This window comes from Suricata suricatta, chromosome 1 (assembly GCF_006229205.1).
Source record: "Suricata suricatta isolate VVHF042 chromosome 1, meerkat_22Aug2017_6uvM2_HiC, whole genome shotgun sequence".
Taxonomy (NCBI): domain Eukaryota; kingdom Metazoa; phylum Chordata; class Mammalia; order Carnivora; family Herpestidae; genus Suricata; species Suricata suricatta.
This window is the reverse complement of record NC_043700.1, coordinates 109,274,288-109,285,735: the sequence shown is the minus strand read 5'-3', so window position 1 is coordinate 109,285,735 and position 11,448 is coordinate 109,274,288. Positions and strand designations below refer to the sequence as shown.

Sequence of the window (11,448 nt, the reverse complement as noted above, 5' to 3'; positions counted from 1 at the left end):
CATCGTTAGAAGCTAAATGTCACATAGCTAAAAGTGCCCACTAAATATATCCCTCCAAAAGAAACCTATTTTTTTTCTCATTAAAAAACAGAGTGGTGGGGCACCTGGGTGGCTCAGTCAGTTGAGCGACTCTTGATTTTTGCTCAGGTCATGATCCCAGGGTTATGGGGTCAAGCCCTGCATTGGGTTCCACACTAAGCATAGAGCCTGTTTGAGATTTTCTCTCTCTCTCTCTCTCTCTCTCTCCCTTTGCCCCCCACTCCCACTTGTGCTCATTCTCTCCTCAAATAAAAAAAGTAGTAATTTAGCTCAAAAATAATAAAATGAATTAATCACAGATTTTTAAATTTATTTATTTATTTATTTTTATTTTTTATTTTTTTGGTGGCAGTGAGTGGTAGTGTCAGTTGGATCCCACCAGTCAGAAACTGATAGTATATTTAAGCTGTGTATTTGAAAAGAGTATAAAGGGGCCATATACAGCAGTGTGGGCAAGGTTTAAAACAGGAAAATCCAAAAGTGGGAGCCACTATTTGGAATTTTTTAGTAACCACATCAAAAAAGTGAACCAAAACAGATAAAATTATTTTTAATAATATATTTACTTTAACCCAACATAGCCCAAATATTATTTTAATATGTAATAAATTTAAATAAGTTATTAAATGTGTTTCATTTTTTATGTGACATCTTTGAAATCTGGTGTGTATTTTATATTTACAGCCTATCTCAGTTCAAATAATGTCTCCAGTAAAATGACATCCTACCAAAACAACAAAGTTGTATTTAATGGACAAGTGTTTTATACTATTTCTGTTTCTAAAATTTTACTATTGGTTAATTTTAACCAAATAAAATTTAAAAAAATCAATTCATCAGTTATCCTATTATGTTAGTCATGCCACCAGGTGGTCATTAGCCACCTGTAGCTAGTGGCAACCATATTGGATGATGAAGGTGTAGCGAGACAAAAGCTGGTACAGTAGTCTGAGGTAAGCAGGGCAGGAAACCACTATTTCTTTTACGCCTGAAAAGGAAGCAGTGGTTACAGAAACTGGAGTAGTGTTGCTGTGTGGAGAGAGTCCCCTCCATACACCCTTTGTTGAGGTACATAGTCAACTTAGATAGCTAGGAAACAGAATAAAAGGATAAATGCCTGGACCCACACTCCTCTAGTGGTATGCTGGTAATCTGATTTTCCAACACTAATAAAAAAACCCTGATTTATAACATTTGCTCATTTTCATGGTATAAATTCTCCTAGCATGGCTGATCCCAAACTAACAACATGATGTCACTGAAAGCAAAGTTGGCAAAACTGGCTCTTTCCAACATACCACTGACTCTCCTCCTACCATTCAGTCTCTTGCTACTCCTTCCTCATGGTCAAATTAAACTGGTAACAGGCAAGGGTGTCCCTGACGCACTTCTTGCAGGTCAGCCTCCCAGGGCAAAGAACAGGTTGTTGAAGGATCAGAAAGAAGTGGAAAATATACCCAATGCTTAAATTTAAAAAATGTGTCTACTTTTTTTTTTTCTTTTTTTCCTTCTGCACATATCGGAAGAAAATGATGGCCACAAGGAAGCTGAAATCCGTAGCACAGACTTTGAAGGTAGGATGCTAAGTAGGAAAGGTATCAGATTGCTTTTTAGATTAAAAATTTTTTGTTTTATGTGAGTATAGAATTTATACAGAGGAAAAATGCCCTTCTAATATAAACTCGTGGTGGATAAACACTTGGGTAAGGCAGTTAATGTAGCTTCACAAATTATCAGAGAGCACATTTCTTTCTTTGCGATTGTTTAGGAAACTTCCTTTGTGAAAAGAATTTCCACAGACAAATATTGAAACATTATTTTTTTTGGCATGAAACAATGAGCTTATATATATATATATATATGAAAGTATAATTCTTCAATATTTTGACAAAAGTGATGCATCGCGTAAAGTGAGGCTCAGAGTCAATTATTTCAGCCTCCATTTTAGGAATCCCCCAGGTTTGTACACTTGCGATCTCTCATGACTGTCTTCACCCTTATCCTCAGAAATCTTTCAAACCTGTTCTTTAGTTCCATTCCTCTGCAGCATGAACCCAGATCTTCAGCATCCTGCTCTGGTGCTTGGACCTGCTGCACGGCCCTCTGCTTTCTCTCTTTCCTTCCACCTAGAACTCCACCTTGAACCACAAGGTGATTCTTTCTAAGACACTGTTTTTTATGTCATCCCACTGCTCAAGAACTTAAAGGGTTCTCTCTTGGCCTGGCCTTCAAAGAACACCATAACTTGATTTTAACCTACTTGTCTGAGGTTTCATGTGAGAACTTCCATGAAGGAGATCAAGTGATTGCAATTTCTAGAACACAGGCTCAGTTTGCCACAGTGCTTTTCTTCCATACTGACTCCTTTTCCATTTGACCAACATCCTCAGCTCTAAACCCTGAACTCCAGTGACAGTTAATTCCCTCACTCACTTTGCCACCTAGAGCCTCTCTTCAATTGTTTCCATGAACCTTGCATCATATCCTTTCCTTTTTCATTCCTAACACTAAACTCTAAAGTGATCCCATGGAACCAGAAAGGTGACCAAATTTTGAATTTAAGTCACTTGCTGAACCTCTCCTCAGAGTTCCAAGATAAGCAGAAGGTTATGAAACGCCAATAATTTTTACCAGTAAATGTGACCAGATTATCTCAGCTTAAACAAATTGATCTTATTATCCACAGTTACATGTATGATGCTGGTCTGCCTTAAGTCCTGAAACCACCATATTATTAGATGAAAGATTTACATTAGGTAGTAGCAGAAATACTAAAGCTTTTAGTTAAGTGCCAAACTTTTCCTAATTCTTTTCAGCATTGACAAACAACTTTTTTTATTGACATGTCAAATGCAACTTTGCTCACCTGAGCCCAGTGTCTCTACTGTGGACTCTAGAATTGCGGGAATAACATCTTTCCACACCTGCTGCCTCTTCCCCACCTCCTGGCCATTAAACATTTGCCCAGGGGTTTGCTTCTGAATTCAGGCTATTACTGAAGATCTGGAACAGCAATCCTCAATCTGTACTCTATGAGATGTTGATAGGTGTTGGTGGAGATGGGAGTGTATATTAAAATAAATTTTGGAGGGCGCCTGGGTGGCTCAGTCAGTTAAGCATCTGACTCTTGATTTCAGCTCAGGTCATGATCCCAGGGTTGTGAGACTGAGCCCTGCATGGAGCCCTGCAATGAGCTCTGAGCGAAGCACAGAGCCTGCTGCAGGTTTTCTCTCTCCTTCCCTCCAGCCCTCTCCCCAACTCATGGGCTCTCTCCCTCTCTAAAAATAAAATAAAAATAAATAAATTTGAGCTATGCTGACTAAAACAAAGATAAGCTTCCTTATTGCAGAACTTCTCAGAGACTTTATTGAGCTGATGTGAAATGTGAATCATTAAGAAGAATATAGTAGGTAGCACTTCATGCATATATATGAATAGAAAAATCTCCCACTACTACATCCTGCCCCCAGAACATCAAGGCTCACCTCATAGGGTTGTTGCAGAGATGGAATGAGTTATTGCATAAAGATCACATAGAACAGTGCTTGGCAAAAGACAAAAACCCTCTGGGCTTATTGCTATCATTGTCACAAAGATGTCTAACTGAGACCTCGCCAAGGGTTCCTGTCCCTCTGAGAAAGAAATGGAATTGCACATAAATTGAATGGGGAACTTTTCAGGAGCTATGAAGATCCCATTCAAACCCTGCATGGAACCAGTATGTATCTCCTCTTAGGATCTTTTGAATCTGAACCCAGATCAGGTGCAAAGAAGTTTATTCTCCTCCATTCCTCCCAAAGGTTGGCTAACAGGGATTCAATAAAACAGAATGGAGTAATGGTTCAGAGAGTGGCCTTTGGTGTCTTGTTTAAATCTTGGCTCTTTTATGGGTTACAATATACCCATGGGCAAATAGTTTAAAGGAGATGTGCCTATAAATCTGTTAAATTTGAAAAATAGTATTCATCTCTCTGGTTTGTTGTCAGTAATTCAAGAGATGATGTATTTGAAGTACTTGGCCTGTGCCTGATATCTGGTAAAATGCTCAATAAGTGGAAGTCTCTAGGGATACATTCATTTTTGTAGTTTACTTAAACCATGAAATACTACTTCTTCTGTTGCTCCTGGTGCTTCTTGTGTGCTCGGTTGGGGCAGACCCGGTGCCTCTTTTGTGAAGTTTCGGCTGAGGAGACTCGGATGCTCTCCATGGCCCATGGTAAATGAAAAGCCCAAGGAAGGAGTCAAGCCTGAGAACAACAATCATATTAATTTGAAGGTGGCGGGGCAGAGTGGTTCTGTGGTGCAGTTTAAGATTTAGAGGCATACACCACTTAGTAAACTAATGAAAGCCTATTGTGAATGACAGGGTTTGTCAATGAGGCAGATCAGATTCCAATTTGATGGGCAACCAATCAATGAAACAGAACACCTGCACAGTTGGAAATGGAGGATGAAGATACAATTGATGTGTTTCAGCAGCAGACGGGAGGTGTCTCCTAAAAAGGGAACCTGCTACTTTACTCCAGAACTCTGTTCCTCCAGGCCAAGAAGGCACTCTCATCAGAAAACCTCAATTTTGTTCTACCACATCCTGACTACTACTGTATAGTTTTCTCTATTCTTTCATTTTCCCCTTCCCCATTCCTTTATTGTACACAAAGTAACTGTATATGTACACAAGCATTTTTTTTAACTAAATGGACAATCATATGTTTTGATCAACATCAAATGGAGATGGGATGGGAAAAATACTGGTTCCGTGAAAATACCCCCTTTTATCCATTAGTGGCATGCTCATTCAGCTCTTATCTTTATATTCCAGTAAGTTATTTTGCTCTCACTGTTTAAGAAAAAAAAAGAAAGAAAGAAAGAAAGAAAGAAAGAAAGAAAGAAAGAAAGAAAGAAAGAAAGAAAGAAAGAACAACATAAAAATCCTTACATACCTTGCTTGATTGGAGAATTTTAATGCTTTCCATTTATCATTGTAAAACCAAGGACAATTTTATAACTTTTTTGTACATAGCTGTTAACATGTAGGGCCATCTATCTTTATGGATAAATTCCTCTAAAAGAAATGAATCCTAGATAGTTTTCCCTTCAAGTCAAGCATCTTGTTGTTTAAATAAACTTCTTGTTTAAAATGAAAAAAAAAACCCCATGAAATACTAGCTAACTTTACCCATGTAGTCACTGACACAGTATCCACAAGGACCAATTTGCTTCACACCCAATAGAAATTTAGTAAATATGTTGGCCACTTGGATTGTGGACGGATTGGATTGCTGGGTTAGGTGTACGGAGCCTACAGGGTTATTCCACGCTTTTAGGAACTGAAGGGGGAAGCCCTACAAGCTCTCAGTGACCACAGCTCTGGGCAACTAGAGCAGGCAAACGATTTCACAAGGTCCAAAAGTAATCTCAGGAGCAACTCTGGTATTCTCTTATGTTTTTAAACCTATCAACAATTCCTAATATCAGGCATAAAGATTAAGTTCCTTGTTAAAATAAAAAAGTATTCCCAAGTTTATTGTTTTGATTAGGAAGGTTGTGAATTATACCGAAGTTATTCACAATCCAGCGGTCGGAAGCTGTGGGAAAAATCATTTTAATTTTAGATGTTTCACGCAACACTGCTAATGTTATCTATCCTGTTTGGGCAGGGAGAAAACTGGCAAGCATTGTGAGATGGGGAATTTATGTGAGTTAATGGAAATGTTGTGGCTGACCAACAAAGGAACTTCCCCAGCCAAAATCAAAACAAAGATATTAACTTGGAAGGGGGAGAAAGCCTGCGGCATAATAATATCATGCATTGAAACCTTATCTAGTGGTTGAGGTAATATGGTTTGAAGAACTTAAAGAGCATTTTGTGGTTCATGGAAGCTGCCAGCAGACACTGTTTTTAGTAGCCTCTCCACGATTTTCACATGCCTTCCCCTCTTCTCACCAAGTGGGGCCATTTAGCCTCCTTCATCTCTGAATTATTAGCAACCCATCTAAGAGCTCTTCACGACAAAAGCGAAGCTTTCAGAGCTTCTGGTGCGATGCCCATGTATTGCTGGCTACTTTAAAAGACCAGTAGCCACAACACATCTGAAATTTTGCTTACGTTCACTTAAGATAATCTTTCAAAGTCCACTTAGACCATTGCAGTACAGGATTTAGACTCCTACATGCCTCTTTCTTCCAGAAAGAAGTTTTTCAAAACAATCACACACACACGCACATGCACACGCATATATAAACACATACACAAATGATCCTAAAGACAAGGCCACAATTAAAGTTTATAATAATTTAGAATTAAATAATTCAAAGAGTGGATTATTCTGAGTGAGCCAGCTATTGCAGATAAAAACTAATTTGAGGGTTAGAGACCAATACTTTTTTTTTTTCTCTCTTTTATAATTCAGTACCATGACTTTCTTTGTGTGAATGGGAGAATAACCAGAGAAAAATAAGATCTTGCTAAGGAACCTATCAAATTAACGCTTACATGGCTACTGCTGGCCCCATCTGGGCCCCAGCTGCTGTCCTTTGAAGTCCTGGAGCCCCTCTAAGGACTGTCCTGCACATCCGAACCTACAGCAAATACTACAAGGGCCCCTGGTTGACCAACACATGGATGCATGCCCTCAACTCTGCCTAAATGGTTTTAGGGCTTTAGAAAGAGCATAACTCTTAGTTCCCCATTCATTTTTGTAGTAAAATATGCTGTTATTTTACTACGGAAAATTTCTCAAGACTAGCATATTATTCTATTAAAAGTAGGTTTATTTGTTATAGATAATATTAATACCATTATTAGTATCGATTATATATAATACCACAACTATTACCTAAGTATTCATTTCCTATAATCCAATTTATTTCCTTTTTTATGTATCCAGAATTTAACATTAAATGTTATAGTAAGATTAATTATAGTTCTAATTTTATTTTCTAAGGTGATATCTTTCAGAATTATTGATTCAGGAATTAAAATATATACATTTTTTGCTAATCCTTTTATTTCATTTTTGTCTAGCTATAGAAATTATTGTAAATATATTGATTAGAGTCCTGAAAATTTTTTTCCTACTTAAGCCAGTTTATACAAGAATGTATAAGTTAAAATTAAAATTTATTTCAGAAATTTCACCAATGTCCTATTTCTTGTCTTGTTTTTTTCATTTTCAGATTTTTTCTGAAATAAAATACAGAGAAAGAATTTATTTTGCCCTTATTCACTTTTTGCTAGACAAGTCTTTAAAAAGTAAATTCACCAGTATGAACTTTCATAATCCTACATACTGCTGGAGGAAAACATACCATTCTCACATGTAGAAGGAGGTCACTGAGGAAGAGGACTCTCTGTACCTTTAAGTACCCTTTTGCCATGAGAAATGGCAAAAAAAAATTACTTCTACACTTTTACTTAGCCATGTGAATATCTGTCCCAAACTCTTAGTTTTGTGATATTGAGAGATCTTAAAAGGGGTGTGAAAATCCTGGAGAATTAAAAACCAAAAAGGTCTACTTTGGAAATCTTTCACTTGAAAGTTAAATAGAATGTACAGAAACAAAATATATTTGTCATTCTGGATCTTCAAAATCACAGATCTCTTAAGTGATAAGTGTTCATATACAAAGCTGGCCCCATCTACAATAATTTATAGATCAGATTTTAAAAACAGCCTATGATTTGAGTTATGCAAATATATGGGGGAGTATAAATTTAGAGATTTCTTGTTTCAAATGTCCTGATAAGGATTCCATTCGATTTCTAGGAAAAATAACTGAATGCCTCTCATAGACAGCAGACTGTAAGTTTAGTTTGTTATAAAGAACGGTTTTTGAATGAAGTTCTTTTGAGGCCAGAGTTCTAAGGTAAACTATGAAATCACATGGGTGTTGAAGTTGACAGATCTTGGAGGCTACAACTACCTTCGTACTCGAAGACATCAAAGAAAGGGCAACGCCTGGTGATTAACCTCACACGCAAAATTACTAGGTCATGGGCTGGAGACAGGTTTTCATAGTTCCCTTGGTGACTTGCTTTGCTAGTCTAAAAACTAGCGGGAAGGGGGAAAACAGCTGCACAACTCGGGCTCCGTCCTTTCTCAGGCAGGTGTGACAGCGATGCAACCGGTAGGTTTGTTTCCTGCTTCTCTGAAGAATGTCTGTCTGACACCTACTTTAGCTTTCTCTTTAGGCCAAGGTTAACTCTGAAAAGCTCATTTTAATTTGACTAATAATAAATTATACGTGATTTTAAAAACAAATTATGAGTTGAGAGGAAGCATAGAACTTGTCGGCAACTATCGTATATTAAATATTCCTTACAAGTTAGCACACATTTACCTTTAGAGTGTGCCTAAGGGGTTCTATAACTCAGAATAGCTCATTATTTTTTATAAAATTTCTGACTTTGAGAAATATTCAACCTATGCAAAAAGCAAGCTTGAATCAGTAACGCCTCCCATTACTCCAGGTTCCTTCTTCCAGTTACAAAGAATATCAATCCGCGTCTCACTAGCTATATAGCACAAGGGCTCTTCCTATGTCTTAGCCTCCAGCACAGGCCTGATGCACAGTCGACTCTTAGAAAATGTTTGTTAAATAAGTGGTCGGATGAATGTATGAGTGAAGGAAGAAAGGAAGGAATAAGTAATCACCCCATGGCAATACTAAAAATATTGTCAGACGTTCTTTCCAGGTTAAAAAGTTTCAATTATTTGTTCATCCTGTAAAATGTTTTTCAGACTCTTTTTTGACCAGCTGAGTGCTGCATGTTTTGGTGGTGATTTATCAATCATACTAATGCATATCATGTCAATATGCAAATTAATTCAACTCCTGAAATATAGCAAATTACCGAGAGTACCAACCATGTTAGCTGGGATCAATCAGCTGTCTAGAGACTCATGAATTACATTTCTTAATTTCCTAGAGTCCAATTTTTCTTTTACCATGCCAACTGAAAATCTTCCTTCTAATTTCATTTTTAAAAGTTATTAAACTATTTAAATAAAAAAAGTAAACTATTTAAATAAAAAAAGTTATTGGAGGATGAGAATGTGTTAAGTCCACAAACCAAAACATCTTTGATCAAGGTCCTGGTAGTTTAAATACTGATTTTTATTTCAAAAAAGCTCTAAGACTCAGGTGTACTAAATGAAATATCCAGGCCTGCAATTATGCATGAATTCGTAATTGGCTACTCAGATGTTTTTTAATCGGCATGATACTTACCTTTCTAATTTTAAATAGTTTCTTCTTCTTCTCTTTTATGGTCTACCAAATTACATCTGACTAAATGTACCTATTTAGTGAAAATGGATTCCATTAGAGTGTAATCTTTCCCTGCTATTGTTTTCTTCTGGAGAAAATAATGGAGAACATGTGCAGATGCTTAATACCAGGCTCCTGTTTCTAGAATTACAGTCTTAAAGCTGTCAGGACCGTTCAAGAACAAGAATGATACGGAGCTCCTTCGGCATATGAAACACCCTTTCCATGAACATTTAAGTAGGTGAGGCAGGAGAATGCTTAAACAACTGGCATAGAGAAAGCTTGAAACATGCAAGCAAAGGGATGCTTTCTTTTCTTCTCAGTTGTCAAGACATCCTGTTTTTCCACCAAATAAAATGAATCACATTTTCTAATCTATTTTGGATGCACTGGGTTTTTCTAGTCCATTCTGTTTCAATCTCACAATGTGGTGGCCCTCCATCTGGCCACCAAACAAGTTATTTTGCTTAAATTTCTTCTGGAAGAAGAGTACGTAAAGTGCATCCATATTTTTCTGTCAATATGTTGTAATTGCTTTGGTTATTCAAGGGGCAGAAAGGTATATTTTCATCCCTTCTTTTACTCCAGTAAGGATGACCAATGTTCCTTCCAAAAGTAATCTCTGGAATGGATGTGAGCAAGCAGTTTACAATAAATCTCATTTAAATCAGTAGCTCTGGTCAAAAAAGAGTAGTGATTTTAAAAAATAATAATAATTTTATTTTTTAACATTTATTCATTTTTGAGAGAGAGAAGGAGACAGAGAATGAGCAGGGGAGGGGCAGAGAGAGAGGGAGACCCAGAATCGGAAGCAGGCTCCAGGCTCTGAGCTGTCCGCACAGAGCCTGACGCAGGGCTCGAACCCACAAACTGTGAGACCATGACCTGAGCCAAATTTGAACACTAACCGACTGAGCCACCCAGGGGCCTTTATAATTTTAAATGAAAAGCTTTGATGAACTCTCCTGCAAAAGGAACAGTTCAATAAAGTATCAATGATCCTTCCTATAAGTCCATGTTTGATAAATTTGTTGTCAACTTTTCTGAAGGTGCACCACATCAAATAGCTTATAGCTGATCAGGAAAACTCCCCCAAGTCCTGTGTAGAAAGGGAAATCCGTTTAGTCGCACACCTTACAGAAAGCATTAAATAGCAGTGTGAGGGCCGTCTTCAAAGGCCTAAACATCCCAAGTAATTTTTTGTCATATACATCAACCCTATTATAAGCATGTGACTTTGCAACTCATAAATATAGTCTCCTGAAGACTATGTGAAAAACTTTCAGAGGAACAACTGAAGCATTAAAAATGAGGATCACAGACTTAACCAATATGCACGTAAAGTGACTCCTTAGAGTCATCCACTTGAAGTTTCTTTAGGGAAAAAACAGGCAAGATTGGGCACGGGGAAACATACAAACTCTGGAATCAAAAAGACGGATTAATATCCTGACCTCAGTGCTTAGCTTTTGTGTTTTTAGGCAAATTACATTCTTGATGATAACCTTGTGTCTACCTTCTAGATTTGCTAGAAGACTAACCACTGGCAGGCACATGGGTAGCTCCATCAGTAAAACATCTGACTTTGGCTCGGGTCACGATCTCAAAATCTGTGAGTTCGAGTCCCACGTCGGGCTCTGTGCGGACAGCTCAGAGCCTGGAGCCTGCTTCAGATTCTGTGGCTCCCTCTCTCTCCCTGCCCCTCCCCCGCTCATGCACTGCATCTCTCTCAAAAATAAATTTTAAAAAATTATTAAAAAAAAGAAGAAGAAGAATCACTGAAGTATGTGAATCACCTGGCCCAAGGCCTGGGGCCCTGCAGATTGTAGGGTTTTAACAATGCATTAGATATGGGCACCTGGGTGGGTAAGTCAGTTGATTCTTGATTTTGGCTCAGGTCATGATCTCACAATTTTGTGAGTTTGAGACCCGTGTTGGGTTCTGTGCTGACAACTTGGAGGAGCCTGCTTGAGATTCTCTCTCTCCTGCCCCTCCCCGTGCTCACACTCTCTGTCTCTCTCAAAATAAATAAATAAGTAAACTTTAAAAAGAAAATAAAAGAAGGCATTAGATGTGACTCTATTTTGGAAAGAACATGTTTAAATGTGCAGGGGCAGCGTATGGGTGTATGTGTGT

General features: G+C 37.8%; 1 protein-coding gene and 1 pseudogene across 1 annotated transcript in view; one reads left to right on the top strand and one right to left on the bottom strand.

Annotated features, from left to right (window-relative positions):
* Positions 1-11,448, bottom strand: part of DKK2 (dickkopf WNT signaling pathway inhibitor 2) — a 100,554-nt gene that overhangs the window by 52,026 nt on the left and 37,080 nt on the right. The gene's annotated exons all lie outside the window — the stretch shown is intronic.
* On the top strand, positions 4,253-5,512 carry LOC115276097 (annotated as a pseudogene).